Here is a 13,738-nt window from a genome sequence, read left to right on the forward strand (position 1 = left end):
CCCTTTTTATACTGTGATTTTACTTATTTTGATTGCTCTTATGGTCAGCTCAAGATTGTTTCTAACAAGTTTCATGAAGCCTAATGGAGCAGGGAATGGTGTTGGCATGTTCTCTTGACTCCCTGCACTGAGAGCGACTTCCTATACTTTCTATGTTCATGTGTCCTTGAGTGGTTCTAGGATAGCTAGGCACAATGCTCTCACTTACGACTGTAGATATTGTTCCCAGGGCCTCTGGTATTTTGCAGTAGGGAGTGGTCTGAGGCTGTCTTCCATTTGTTTCCATTTTGGTGAAGCTCTGTTTCTCCTAGGACATTTTCAGTATTTGCTATTTAATTTTTTAGCAGAATATGTTTATGTATTTGTTCAACCATTTTGTAGAGCACAGTTATGCCCTTTCACAACTTTAGAAAATTCTCTATTATTTCCTTGATGGTTCTTATATCTTTGTATTGTTCTTTCCTTTCTTCCTTCTTTCCTTCTTCCTTTTCTTTTCTTTTTTTTGTACCAGAGATTGAGCCCAGGGGCACTTAACCACTGAGTGACTTGTCCATTCCATATCCCTCATCCCCATCCTTTTAAAAGATTTTTATTTTGAGATAGGGTCTCGCTAGGTTGCTTAAATTTCTGAGTCTGGCTTTGAACTTGCAATCCTCCTGCCTCAGCCTCCCATCACAGGTGTGCGCTACTGTGCCTGGCTGTATTCTGCTTTCTTTTGAAGATTCCTCTTATATGTATTTTGGCCTCTGGAATTTTCTGTCATGTCTTATTCCTGTGACCAATTTTTGATTTTCCTTATAAGTTCTCAGGTCATTTCTTCAGCTCACACATGCAGTAGAGTAATTTGACTTTTCGGCAGCATGCCTTCTGCCATTTACCTTATCTATCATTGTTTTAAATGAAATGATTCCATTCAAAGAAACCAACTCATGTATTTCTCATGCTCTTCCATTTCATGTCTGTTTTGTGTCCTTTTTAAAAAAATGCAATGTCCTTTTGAGTTAAGCATCTTTTTAAAAAACTGAGAATTTGAAAACCATGTTTCCTGTCAGTTTGAGTGAGCCTGTTTCTGAAGAGACAGTTTCAGTCCAAGTGGTTCCATCCCTTTGAACTGCAGTGTTTTTGTCTAAGTCTGGTGAGTTCTTGTCTGTTTATCCTCATACAAAGATGACTAGTACTGGCTTATAGGCAAATAGTTGAGATTGGTTCTAGGAGAGATTAGTATGGATTCCTGACAAAATCCTTCCCTTGAAGGAGGAAGGAAGAAAATGTATTCTTACACAGCCAGATGAGAGATTTGATAAATTGGACTGTGCTTAATAACTTGTCTGTGTCTTTATTTGGTGTGGATGCTTGCAGTATGAGCGAACCAGGATGGGCTTTGGGCCACCCCAGCGTAACTGCTGGCTCCAGTTCCTTGCCTCAGCCACGCCTGGTCTCTTAGAGTGATGGCTTGTAACCGCAGCATCCTGGAGTCTGTGAGCACCATGGGGTGTGGGCACACAAAGCTGCCCTATTGGAGGGCAGGGGGAGCCCTGCCCTCCAAATACCCTTGCCCTCTTGCTTTGAAATTTGAGTTAGAGGGTGAACACCTCTCTTAGGATCTGATTGTATTTACTAGGCTTGTTGCTTTTTAAAACATAGCCATGTGTCAGCCTTTGGCCCTTCCCCCACCAGATCGCACCTATCCTCTTTCTAGCACAGTTCTCTGCCCTCCTGGCACATTGAACACCTTTCCCTGATATTTTGTGCTGCTAGAGGCTTTGATCTCTTTTTATCTTCCATCGTATGTGTTTTGGGGGCTCTGGGAATAGGGCAGTTAGCAGCCTGTGTCTAGACTGACATTTTGCCAGGGGCTACCCCTCCTGCTTTCTTTGGCTATTAAATTCTGAAAATGATCTCACTCATGGATGTCCCCACGTCTAGGAAAAATAGGTCATAAATATTAAGATTGAGAGATGAGAATGGACAGGTGAGTAAGAATGAAAAGCTTCAGTGGTCGTGTGAAGCTGGGAAGATTGGATTTCACTATTGGACTTATTTACCTCAAGAGTGCCTTTAGCAAAGCTCCTGATTGTTACTTTAAGAAATTTGGATGAAGGAGCCCTGGGACAAATCAGCATGGGGGCCAGTTTAGGGTGACCACCTCTTCTATTTGTCTGCAGGGGAGGAGACCTCAGGCGATGCGGTTTTCCGTGTTAAAACGAGAAAAGTCTCAGGCATCAACTGCAGTGTAAATTATGCTTTTGCCTGTGTGGTTTTTTCTATATGAGATGAGATTTCATGCTACAGTGAATGTCCAGAGTGCACTTTACCCACTGCCGGGGCATGCAGCCTTTAGCCACCAAAGAATGACAGCCCCTATTTTATGGATGTTTTCTTGAGTAATCTGCAAACTCTGATTCCAGTTGTAGATCAAGTCAGGAAGTTTTTAGCTATATTCTGAGATAACTCGGGCAAATGTACATTCTTTAATGTTTGCTTTCTAAAAATTATTAGGAATGGTCTTTGAAAGCGGGGGATGTCTTTTGTATATCCTTTGAGATACATAATCCACGGAGCTTGAGCCACTTTCATCGACTTAGAGTTTTAGATAAATTAGAAGCTCTTAAATGAAAATTACAGGGTTTTCCCTAAAAGTTATAAAGGATTAGAGAGAGTTGGAAACAATTTCAAAAGAGTTGTTTGATTAGAGAGTTGCCAAGGATTAGAGAAAGGTGCCAGCCCCCAAGTGTTGCTGCTGAGTGGTGTTTGCCAGTCGGCCTTCGTCGTATTATACTCATTGTCACTCAGTGGAACAAAAGCACTTAACAAATAGGTTCGTTAAGATGATTTTTTTTTCCCCATAATGATGTCTGTGGATCCTAATATTAATAGCATGGAAGTCATAGGCATTAATTTGGATAGATGAGACTGGCATTTGTGTATTTCCTAGAAATTGTTCAACTCTGGGAACCTGGCCTGGGAAAGTCCCCTTTAAGTCCACTTTTCATGGGGTTTGATTCTGAATCCCCCTTTAGATAAAATAGGATCAATCAGAAATGTTCATAGTTTTCAGAGAGGCCAAAGGGAAGAGAGAGTTATCATTTGGCCTTCTTCTTGTGCTCCAAATATATCACTACTATTTTCATCCTTACCTTATATTGCATTTTGTAGTATTTTTTTTAATTTGTAGTATTTTTTTTTTAATTTGTAGTATTTTTTTGTAACTTGTAATTTGTTCACCTTCAAACACATTTTCCTATGAAAATTCCAAGAATTGCTCTTGAACTGGGCATGGTGGTTTATGCCTGTAATCCCAGTGGCTCGGGAGGTTGAGGCAGGAATATTATGAGTTCAAAGCCAGCCTCAGGAATTTAGTGATGCCCTATGCAACTTAGTGAGACCCTGTCTCAAAATAAAATATAAAAAAGGCTGAGGATATGGTTGAATGCCCCTGGGTTCAATCCCTGGTACCAAAAATAAATTTTAAAAGAATTGCTCTTGATAACATTCTTTCTCCTACTTCATTTATTCAGTGTGTTAACATGGCCTCTTATCTTTCCCTAAAACATTCCAAATGTGATTACTGCACATCATCCCTCCATCATTCTAGTGCAAGTCATTATCAACTTCTGCAAGACCTGCTGTAACAATTTCCTAACTGGTTTTCCTGGGTCAACTCTTGTTTGCCTTTAGTCTTCTCTAGTATTAGCTCTCTGTTACTATAATGAAATACCTGAGGGAGGCTAACTTTATAAAGCAGAGAGGTTTGTTTCTGCTTATGGTTCTGGAGGTGCAAGGTGAAGGGGTTGCATCTGGTGATGATCTCCTTTTTGGCAGAGTCCTTAGATGGAGCATGAGACAGGCAGCACGTATGTGTACATGTGTGTCTGGTCTCTCTCTTTATCTAAAGTTACTAGGATTCAATCATGGGAGTCTACATTAATGACCTGTCTAATCCTAATCACTTTCCTCAATCTCCAGCACCCCGCAAGCAGCCTACTGGGATTAGGTTTCTGCCTCCTAGTACCTTACAATGTAGATTAGATTTCAACACAAGACACCTTGGGGGACACTCACACCATATCCACACCATAGCATCTCTCCTTCTGTAAAGCTGCCAGAGCAGGTTCTTCACAGTGAGGTCACATTATTTCCCTGCTTAACATTTTCTGAGAGCTTCCCAGAGTGTTTAGAATAAAGCCCCAAATCCCTACTGGACTGACAGGGACCTCCGTAATCTTTCCAAATTCCCCTTGTTCTTCGGTGACTGTGCTTGCTGCCCAGGGTACAGTCACTGGGCCCTTCTTCTTCCTCAGGTACAAGAAGCAGATCTCCCCTTCAGGGCCAGGGCCTTAGCCATTTGCCCCAACTAGAATATTCTCACTTGAGATCTTGGCATTGCTGGCTTCTCATTATTCAGATGTCAGCTTAAATGTCACCAGTGAGTGTTTTGTACAAAGCGGTGATGCTCTGCTTCCAAGTCCCCGTACTAATTCTTGTTAAGTTGTCCTGCTTCATTTTCTCATAGCATTCTACATTTGGATTTGTTTGTTGTATATCTTCCCCTTCATCATCTTACCTCCATGAGAACAGGTACTTAGTTTTGTTCAGTGTGCCTGGAAAATTGCTTGGTGCTTAGTAATTGCTCACCCTATTTTTATTTTTTCCGTGTTTTTTATTGGTGCATTGTAAGTATATATAATGGCAGGATTTGATGCTACATATTCCTACTGGCACATGACATAACAATACAATTTTGCCAATATCTTTCCTCACTCCCCTATTTTTAAATTAGCAAGTGAAAAGTATTTTTTTTTATTTCTATTTTTTTTTTACTGTTAGAATACCATGGAAGAATAACTTTATACACTTAAGTACTTATATGTTATTGGTCTAAAGATGGTCAACTCAAGAGTCTTAAAAATTTTTCCACTTTTTAGTTGATATGTTTTTTAAAATAGTGGTTTTTCTTTTTAATAGTAGTTTAAGGTTTACCACAAAACTGAGCAAAAAGAACAGAGTTCCCTGAACCCCTGCCCCATGCAGTGCAGTCTCCCAGCATCCCACACCAGAGGGAGACACTGATTGCAATTGATGAGGCTACATCAACATGTCTGTCACTCAGTCTATAGTTTATATTATGTTTTACTCTTGATATTGTATATTCTATGGGTTCTGAAAGGGGGATAATGACATGGATCTACCCTAAAAATACTCAAAAATACTCTGTGCTTGCCCACTCATTCTTCTCTCCCCCATCCCTTGGCAACCCTTGAATCTTTTATTGTCTCTATAGTTTCGTCTTTTCCAGAATGTTATATGTTTGAAGTAATGTAATGCAGTCTTTTTAGATTGGCTTCTTTAACAGTTTATTTATCTATTGACCTACTGAAGGACATCTTGCTTTCATCTACGTTTAGCAACTGGTAATAAAGCTGCTATAAACATTTGTGCAGGTTTTTGAATGGATATATGTTTTTTGCTCCTTTGGGTTGGTGGATCATATGGTGAGAATAAGCGTAGTTTTGTAAGAGACTGTGCCAAACTGTCTTCAGGAGTGACTGTGCATTTTGTTTTCTCACTTCCTAGTAATGGGTGAGAGTTCTCATCCCAGCATTTGGTACTGTCAGTGTTTTGAGACTTTCTGGTATTCTAAGCCATAGGTAGTGGCATCTCATTGTTGTTTTAATTTGCAGTTCCCTAATGATAAATGATGTTGGAAGACTTTTCAGTGCTTATTTTTCATCTGTGTATATCTTCTTTTGATGAGGCGTTTATTTAGGTCTTTTGCCCATTTTTTAATTGTTGTTAGTTTTCTGATTGCTGAGCCCTAAGGGTTCTCAAATATTTTGGATAATAGGCCTTCATTGGACTAGGTCTTGCAAATTCTTTCTCCCAGTCTGTGGGTTGTCTTATTACATTGGCAGTGTCTTTTGCAGAGCAGAAAGTTTTCATTTTAACGAAGTTAAAAAGAAAGTTTTTTTCAAAGATCATGTCTTTGGTCATAATCATCTAGATCATTCATGATCATCCAAATTTTCTCCTGTGTGATCTTTAGGAGTTTTTATATTTTTACATGTAAGTTTATGATGTAGTTTGAGGTGTGTGTGTGTGTGTGTGTGTGTGTGTGTGTGTGTGTGAGTGTGGAGGGTGTAGCACTTGTGTCTAGATTCTTTTTGTGTGCATGTATGGATGAAGAAACGGTCTCTCCTGCATAGTATTGCCTTTGCTTCTTTGTCAAAAATCAGTTGATTATATTACAAGGGACCATTTTGAGGCTCCCTGTTCTGTTCCATTGGTCTGTTTGTCTATTCTTTTACCAAAACCACGCTGTCTTAGTTACATAGCTTTACAGCAAGGCTTCAAGTCACGTCATGTTAGTTCTTCAACTTTCTCTTCTTCTTCCTCAATGTTCTGGGCCTTTTGCTTCTCCATGAAAAACTTTGCAGAATCAGTTTGTTAATGTCATCAACTTACTGGGAGTTTGATTGAGATAATAATTGAATTTATAGAACCAGCTGGGAGGAACTGATATCTTGACAATATTGATTTTTTAAATATTAAATATGAAATATCTATACTTGTATTTAGTTCTTCTTTAATTCTTTTATCTTAATTTTACGACTTTCCTCATATAGATCCTATACTTATTTTATTGTGTCATGCAGGGGATTGAACCCAGGGTCTTGTGGTGTGAGGTAAGTGCTCTGCCACTAAGCTAAATCCCTGATACCTTGAACAAATTTTAGATTTAAACCTAAATATGGGGAATGCTAATACAAATGATATTTTGTTTTAAATTTCAGATTTCACTTGTTCATTACTGGTGTATAGGAAAGTGATTTTTTGTTTTTGGGTGGGGGTGCTGGGGATTGAACCCAGGGTCTTGTGCATGCCAGGCAAGTACTCTACCAACTGAGCTATATCCCCAGCCCAGAAAGTGACTTTTAACTAATAACCTTATATCATACAGCCTTGCTATAATTGTTCATTAGTTGCAGGAGATTTTTTGTTGTTGTTGTATTGTTCTCGCTTAGATTTTTCACATACAGAGTCATGTCACCTGTGAACCATGACAGTTTTCTTTCTTTCTTCGTTTTCTATACACCTTTTATTTCCTTGTGTTCTTTTACTGCATTAGCTGAGCTTCCAGTATGATGTTGAAAAGAAGTGGTGAGCTGGCTGCAGATAATCCCAGTAGCTCCAGAGGCTGAGGCAAGAATATTGGAAGTTCGAAGCCAGCCTCAGCAACTTAGTGAGGCCCTAAGCAACTTAGAGAGACCCTGTCACAAAATAAAAAATAAAAGGGCTGGGGATGTAACTCAGTGGTAAGGCCCCTTTGGATTCAATCCCGTCTCCAAAAAAAAAAAAGAAGAAGAAGAAAAAGTGATGAGAGGGGCCATCTTTCCCTTGAGCCAATTTTGCCTTTAGTTTCTTATTTTATGTATGATGTTATCTGTAGGATTTTTTCTTTTTTTAGGCATTCATTATCATGTTGAGGAAATTCTTCTTTATTCATGGTTTGCTGAGGTGTTTTTTTTTATCATGAATGGATTCCGCATTTTGTCATATTTTTCTGTATCTACTGGTGTGATGATGTGGTTTTTCTTCTATAGCTTGTGGATTTGATGGACTTGCATTGAATGATTTTCAGATGTTGAACCAGTTTGCATACTTAGGAAAAATCCCTCTTGGTCATAGTTTATAATTCTTTATATTCATTGTTGAAATTAATTCTCTCATATTCTGATGAGGATTTTTCATCTGTGTTCATGAGAGATGTTGGACTTCAGTTTTCTTGTAATGTTGTCTGGTTTTGGTATAAGGATTATGCTGGTCTCAGAGAATGAATTTCAGTATATTCTGTGTTTTTATCTTTGACAGAGATTGTAAATAATTTGTATGCTATGTTTAAATGTTTGGTAGAACTCAACAATGAACATTGCCTAGCTTCTATTTTGCTTTCTGTTTTGGAAGGTTTTAAATTACTGATTCAGTTTTTAATAGAGCTATGACTATATTGTCTATTCTTTTTTTTTAACAGATACTTTTACTTTATTTATTTATTTTTATGTGGTGCTGCTAAGGATAGAACCCAATGCCTCACATATACTAGGCAAACACTCTACCACTAGCTACAGCCCAGCCTCTATATTGTCTGTCCTTATGTGAGATTTAGCAAATTGCGTTTTTTGAGGAATTGGTCCATTTAACCTAGGTTATCAACTTTTGGTGCATAGATGTAGTTGTACTACTTGAGTATTATTATCCTCTTAATGTCTATAGGATCTGTAGTGATGTCATTTCTTTCATTGGCTCATTTTTTTTTTCTTGATCAGGCTAGAAGGTTATTGATTTACTGATCTGGTGAGTGAACCATTTTTTTAGTTCCAATGATTTATCTCTATTGGTTTACTGGTTTTTATTTCAGTGGTCTGCCTTAATTTTTATGACTTTTCTCATGCTTACTTCGGATTAATGTGCTCTTCTTTTTCTAGTTTCCCAGATGGAAGCTTAGATTAATGAGTCTAGATCTTGTCCCTTTCTAATATACACATTTGATGCTATAAAATTTTCTCTAAGCATGTATCTAACAAATTTTGATAAGTTGCATTTTTATTTTCATTTAGTTCACAATTGTTTATACTCTTCTTGAGATTTCTTCTTTGATCCATACATTATTTAGAATTGTTCAATATCCACATATTTTAAGATATTTCTTTTTTTATTGAGTTTTACATTAATTCCATTGTGGTCTTAGGTTGGATGTTACATGATTTTCATTGTTTTAGATTTGGCAATGTGTGTTTTGTGGCTCAGAGCATGGTCTATCTTGATGACTGTTTTGTGTGATCTTGATAGAATGTACATTCTGCTGTTGTTGGATGAAGGTGTATACTAATGTTGTTATGGTTTGGATGTGAAGTGTCCCTCAAAAGCTCACATGTGAGACAATGCAAGAAGGGTTAGAGGAGACATGATTTGGTTATGAGGGCTTTAACCCAATCACTGAGTTAACCACCTGATGGGATTGATGGAGTGGTAACTGAAGGCATGTGGGGTGTGGCTGGAGGGGGTGGGACATTGGGGTCATAGCTTTAGGGTATATATTGTGCCTGGCGAGTGGAGCTTTCTTTCTCTCTCTCCTTCTTGACCATTATGTGAGCTGCTCCCTCTACCACACTCTTCTACCATGTTATTCTGTCTCACCTTGAGCCCCAAAGAATGGAGTTGGCCTCCTATGACTGAGACCTCTGAAATCATGAATTCCCAAACAAACTTTGCTTCCTCTACAATTGTTCCAGTTGGGTCTTTTAATCACAGCAGTAAAAAAGCAGACTAAAATAGATGTCAGTTATATCCGGTTGATTGATAGTGTTGTTGAGTTCAACTGTGTTCTTAATGATTTTCTGCCTGCTGCATTTGACCTTTCTGACAGGAATGTTTAAGTCTTTAACTGTAACCATTGATTTGTCTATTTCTTCTTTCACTGCTGTCAGATTTTGCTTTACATATTTTGACGCTCTATTGTTAGGTGCATACACATTAAAGATAGTTATGTTTTCTGAGAGAATTGACCTCTTTATCATTATGTAATGTCCTTCTTTATCCATTATATTTGTTCTGATGTCTTCTCTCTCTGAAATTAATATAGCCACTTCAGCTTTCTTTTTATTAGTGTTAGATTAGTGTCTGTTTCTCCATCCCTTTACTTTTAATCTATATGTGTTTTTATACTTAAGTTAGGTTGCTTGTAGACAACATATAGTTGGACCTTGCTTTTTGATCCATACTGATAATTTTTAAGAATTCAGAAATAATATTAAAGTTTATTTTAATATTCCAGAGGCAAATCCACATATTTTAAAATAGAAACACACATATAAGCAAAACATACCCTGTATTTAGACTACAATGGTATATGAATCACTTGCCAAGTGGGGGTCCAAGTCCATTTCTTGCCCCTTCTCCACCTCAAGTATTGTTGACTACAGATTAGGAACTATTGTGTTTGTCATTTTACCAGCAAGGAAATAATGTAAAGGGGGTCCAAGTCCATTTCTTGCCCCTTCTCCACCTCAAGTATTGTTGACTACAGATTAGGAACTATTGTGTTTGTCATTTTACCAGCAAGGAAATAAAGTTCAAGAAGGTCATATGCATTGTTCAAATCATGGAGTTAGAAAGAAGCTAGGACTGGAACCACAATGTTTAATTTTTCTTCTAAAGCCTTTTAGCAGAGTTAGCACCATGCCTAAACCATTTATTACCAGTGCGGTCTTGGGCAGGTAACCTCCCCTTACTAAACCTAATACCTCATTCATGCAAGTGAGTAATGGTATTTCATACAGATGCTTCCCCTGAAAGCACGGGACCTGATCCCGAGCAAGTTCTCTATGCATATTGGCTATAGTTGTGTTTAGACCATTGATGTGTGAAGTGATTATTGACATAGTTGAATTTCTGCTGTATTTGTTACTGTTTTCTATTCATTGTCCTGGTTTTTCATTTTCTTTTTTATATTCTACTTTTTCTGCCAATTGTGGTTTCCTTTTCTTAACATATTAATAATACTTTTTATATGTATTTTTAAAATAGTGCCCTACAGTTTGCAGTATTTGTTTACAACTAATCCAAGAATTCTTTCAAATAATGCTATGCCGCATCAAGGTTTGTACAAGTACATTACAATAACAAAGTATTTCTAATGTCTCTCTCTGATCATTTGCATCACTGTTATCATTTATTTCACTTATACATAAACATTCATAGGCATGTATTATGCATATATAATTGAATACATGTTTCTTTTATTGTAAATAATTGTTATCCATTAGACCAATTAATAATAAAAAAGATAATTTTTATTTTACTTTTACATCTTTCTTCTCTAATGCTCTTTCCTTATGTGGACCTCAATTTCTGACCTGTATCATTTTCCTTCTGACAGACTTCTTTTAACATTTCTGGGAAGTAAGTCTACTGGCAACAATCCTCTCAATTTGTATTTGTCTGGGGTCTTTATTTCTTCTTCACTTTTGAAGGATAATTTTATAGGATGCATAATTCTAGGTTGCTTTGTTTGTTTTGTTTTAATAACCACTTAGTATTTCACTTTATGCTGCTTTTTTGGTGGTGGTGGTGGGGTTTGCCTTTGTCCCATTTGAGATGGGGTCTTGCTTTGTTGCCCAGGCTGGTCTCCAACTCCTGGGCTTTCAGCAGTTCTTCTGCGTCAATCTCCTTAGTAGCTGGGGCTACTGGTGTGTGTTGCTGCACCCAGCTCCCTCTCTATTCTTCCTGTGTGTTGTGCGTGGTTTCTAAAGAGAAGTCAGATGTAATTTGTTTCTTTATGGATAAATTATTTTCCTCTCTGGCTTTGTCAAGATTTTATCTTTGATTTTCTTCAGTTTGAATATGATATGCCTAGGTGTATGGCATTATTATTATTATTGTTACTATTGGTGTTTGCTTGGTGTTTTCTGAACTTCTGGATCTGTGGTTTGGCATCTAATGTTATTTTTTGGAAAGTATTAGTCATTATTGCTTGTTATTTTCTTTAGTTCCTATCTGTATTTTCCTTCTGCTATTCCCACTGTATATACATTCATACATTACACTTTTTTGTAATTGCACCATTGTTCTTGAATATTCTCTTCCTTTTTAAAAAAATTTCCGTCTTTTTTTGATTTTAGTTTTGGAAGTTTCCATTAACGTATCCTCAAGCTCAGAGATCTTTCCTCTGCCATGTCCTATTTGCTAATGAGCCCATCAAAGGCATTCTTCATTTCTGTTACAGTGTTTTTGATCTCTAGAATTTCTTTTTGATTCTTGGATTTCCATCCCCTTGCTTACATTATCCATCTGTTCTTGCATGTTGTCTACTTTGTCCTTTAGGTCCCTTAGCATATTAATCATGGTTTTAAAAATTCATGTTCTGATAATTCTAACATTCCTGTCATAGCTGACTCTGGTTCTTAATTTTGCTCAATTTATTCAAGCTGTGCTTTTTGCCTTTTAGAATGCTGGAGATATAGCCCCTTTTAGGGGCTGGAGATATAGCTCAGTTGGTAGAATGCTCGCCTTGCATGCACAAGGCCCTCGGTTCAATCCCCAGCACCATAAAAAAAAAAAAAGAATGCCTTATACATTTTTCTTTATGGGCAGACATGATATACTGGATAAAATGGAATTATTGTAAGTAGGCCTTTAGTAACATCATGGTGTGGTATGTGGGGAAGGGAAATGGTATGTGCTGTTATGATTATTTCTCAGTCTTTTAGTGACTCTGAACTGTGAAATTTCACAAGCAATTCTCATTTTTCTTACCGTTCTTGATTGGGACAGGATTCCAAGTGAAGGCTCAAGTTATACATTTTTCTTCCTCCATGTGGAAATCTAATTGGAGCTGAAGGTAGGTATTTCCATTCTCCCACATGGAAAGCTAGAGTTGGCTGGATTAGGCATTTTCCTCCCTCAGGTCAACTGGGATCTGATAAATCCTAATAAGTTAGGTTCTGGTAAAATAGTTTCTCTTGACTGCAGGCCTTGTGAAGAAGAGTAGAATGTTCTGGTGTATTTCAGCATGGTTAATTTCCTCTCCTGGTATGGAAGCAAGAGGAGATCTTTCTCAGATTCACTGTGGGAACTTGGTAGAACTTCTGGAGAAAAAACTCACAAATACGTGGGGTCCTTCTATCTCGGGGTCCCCTAGATTTTTTAACACTTAGTTTGTCCTCATTGAATCTCAGCAATTCAGTGATTATAGTTTAGGTTTCCCTACTCTGGTACTGGTTCCCACAGATATTTCTGCTTGTTGGTTTTTATTCTGTGAAGTTGTGACTTTCTATTTCCAGACTCTCTGTCTCTTGCCATATTTTGGGGCAGCCGTTTGCCTTATGATCTCACTTCTCTAATGGATCTTAGAAAAGCTTTGATTTTTGAGTTGGTTTTCTTACTTGTCAGGCTGGAGTGATGGCTTTTAATTTCCTTATATGTCAGACTAGAAACCCGGAAGTCCTGGTAATATTTAAATTGTTTTATTGACATTGAATGCAGATGATTCATATGTAGTGATGTCTAATAATTTAAACTATATGATTCTTTTTTTTTTCAATATGATTTGTCTCTAAAAATGTGCAGATTAATGTAACTAAATCAATCATATATAGAAAATACCTAACATGCCCAGAAAGTTCCCCATGCCCCTTTGCAGTCAATTTCCTACGTGGGCCTTCCACCTGCTCACCTACTGATCTGTGTTCTACTATTATAACATTGTTTTTTTTTTTTTAAGGACTGTCTTAGAATTATGTTGTAAATAATCAAAAAGATTTTCTCTTGTTTTATGCTAGAAGTTTTTTGATTTGGCCTCTTACATTTAGGTTTATGATTAATTTTGAGTGACCAGGATAGTAATTCTTGTATAAAATGGTTTATGAGATACTCCTTCTGCTGCTATTTTCTTGAACAATTAGGGTAGATCTGGTATGATTTTTTCTTAACTGCTTGTTAAAATTCAATAGTGAAGTCATCTTGGCCTGAAATTTTCTTTGTGGGAAGGTTTTTAACTGTAGATGCTGTTTGCTTAATAAGATGTAGAACTATTCTTATCAGGCAGTCCTGAGTTATAGCATGGTTTGATTCTTGGCCTTTATCCATGAGATGCCAGTAGCAGCTCTGTTCTCTCTCAGTTGTTATTTTCTTTTTAACTTTATTTAACTTATTTATTTATATGTAGTGCTGAAGATCGAAC

At 37.3% G+C, this 13,738-nt stretch overlaps 1 protein-coding gene and 1 non-coding gene across 2 annotated transcripts in view; one reads left to right on the forward strand and one right to left on the reverse strand.

The window, feature by feature from the left end:
• Fto (FTO alpha-ketoglutarate dependent dioxygenase) overlaps positions 1-13,738 on the forward strand; it is a 373,197-nt gene that overhangs the window by 148,822 nt on the left and 210,637 nt on the right. The window lies entirely within an intron of this gene.
• On the reverse strand, positions 6,843-6,915 carry Trnaa-ggc (transfer RNA alanine (anticodon GGC)). The gene has a single exon. It is a non-coding gene; the product is annotated as a tRNA-Ala (tRNA).

The sequence above is a fragment of the Marmota flaviventris genome, chromosome 18 (genome assembly GCF_047511675.1).
Source record: "Marmota flaviventris isolate mMarFla1 chromosome 18, mMarFla1.hap1, whole genome shotgun sequence".
NCBI lineage: Eukaryota > Metazoa > Chordata > Mammalia > Rodentia > Sciuridae > Marmota > Marmota flaviventris.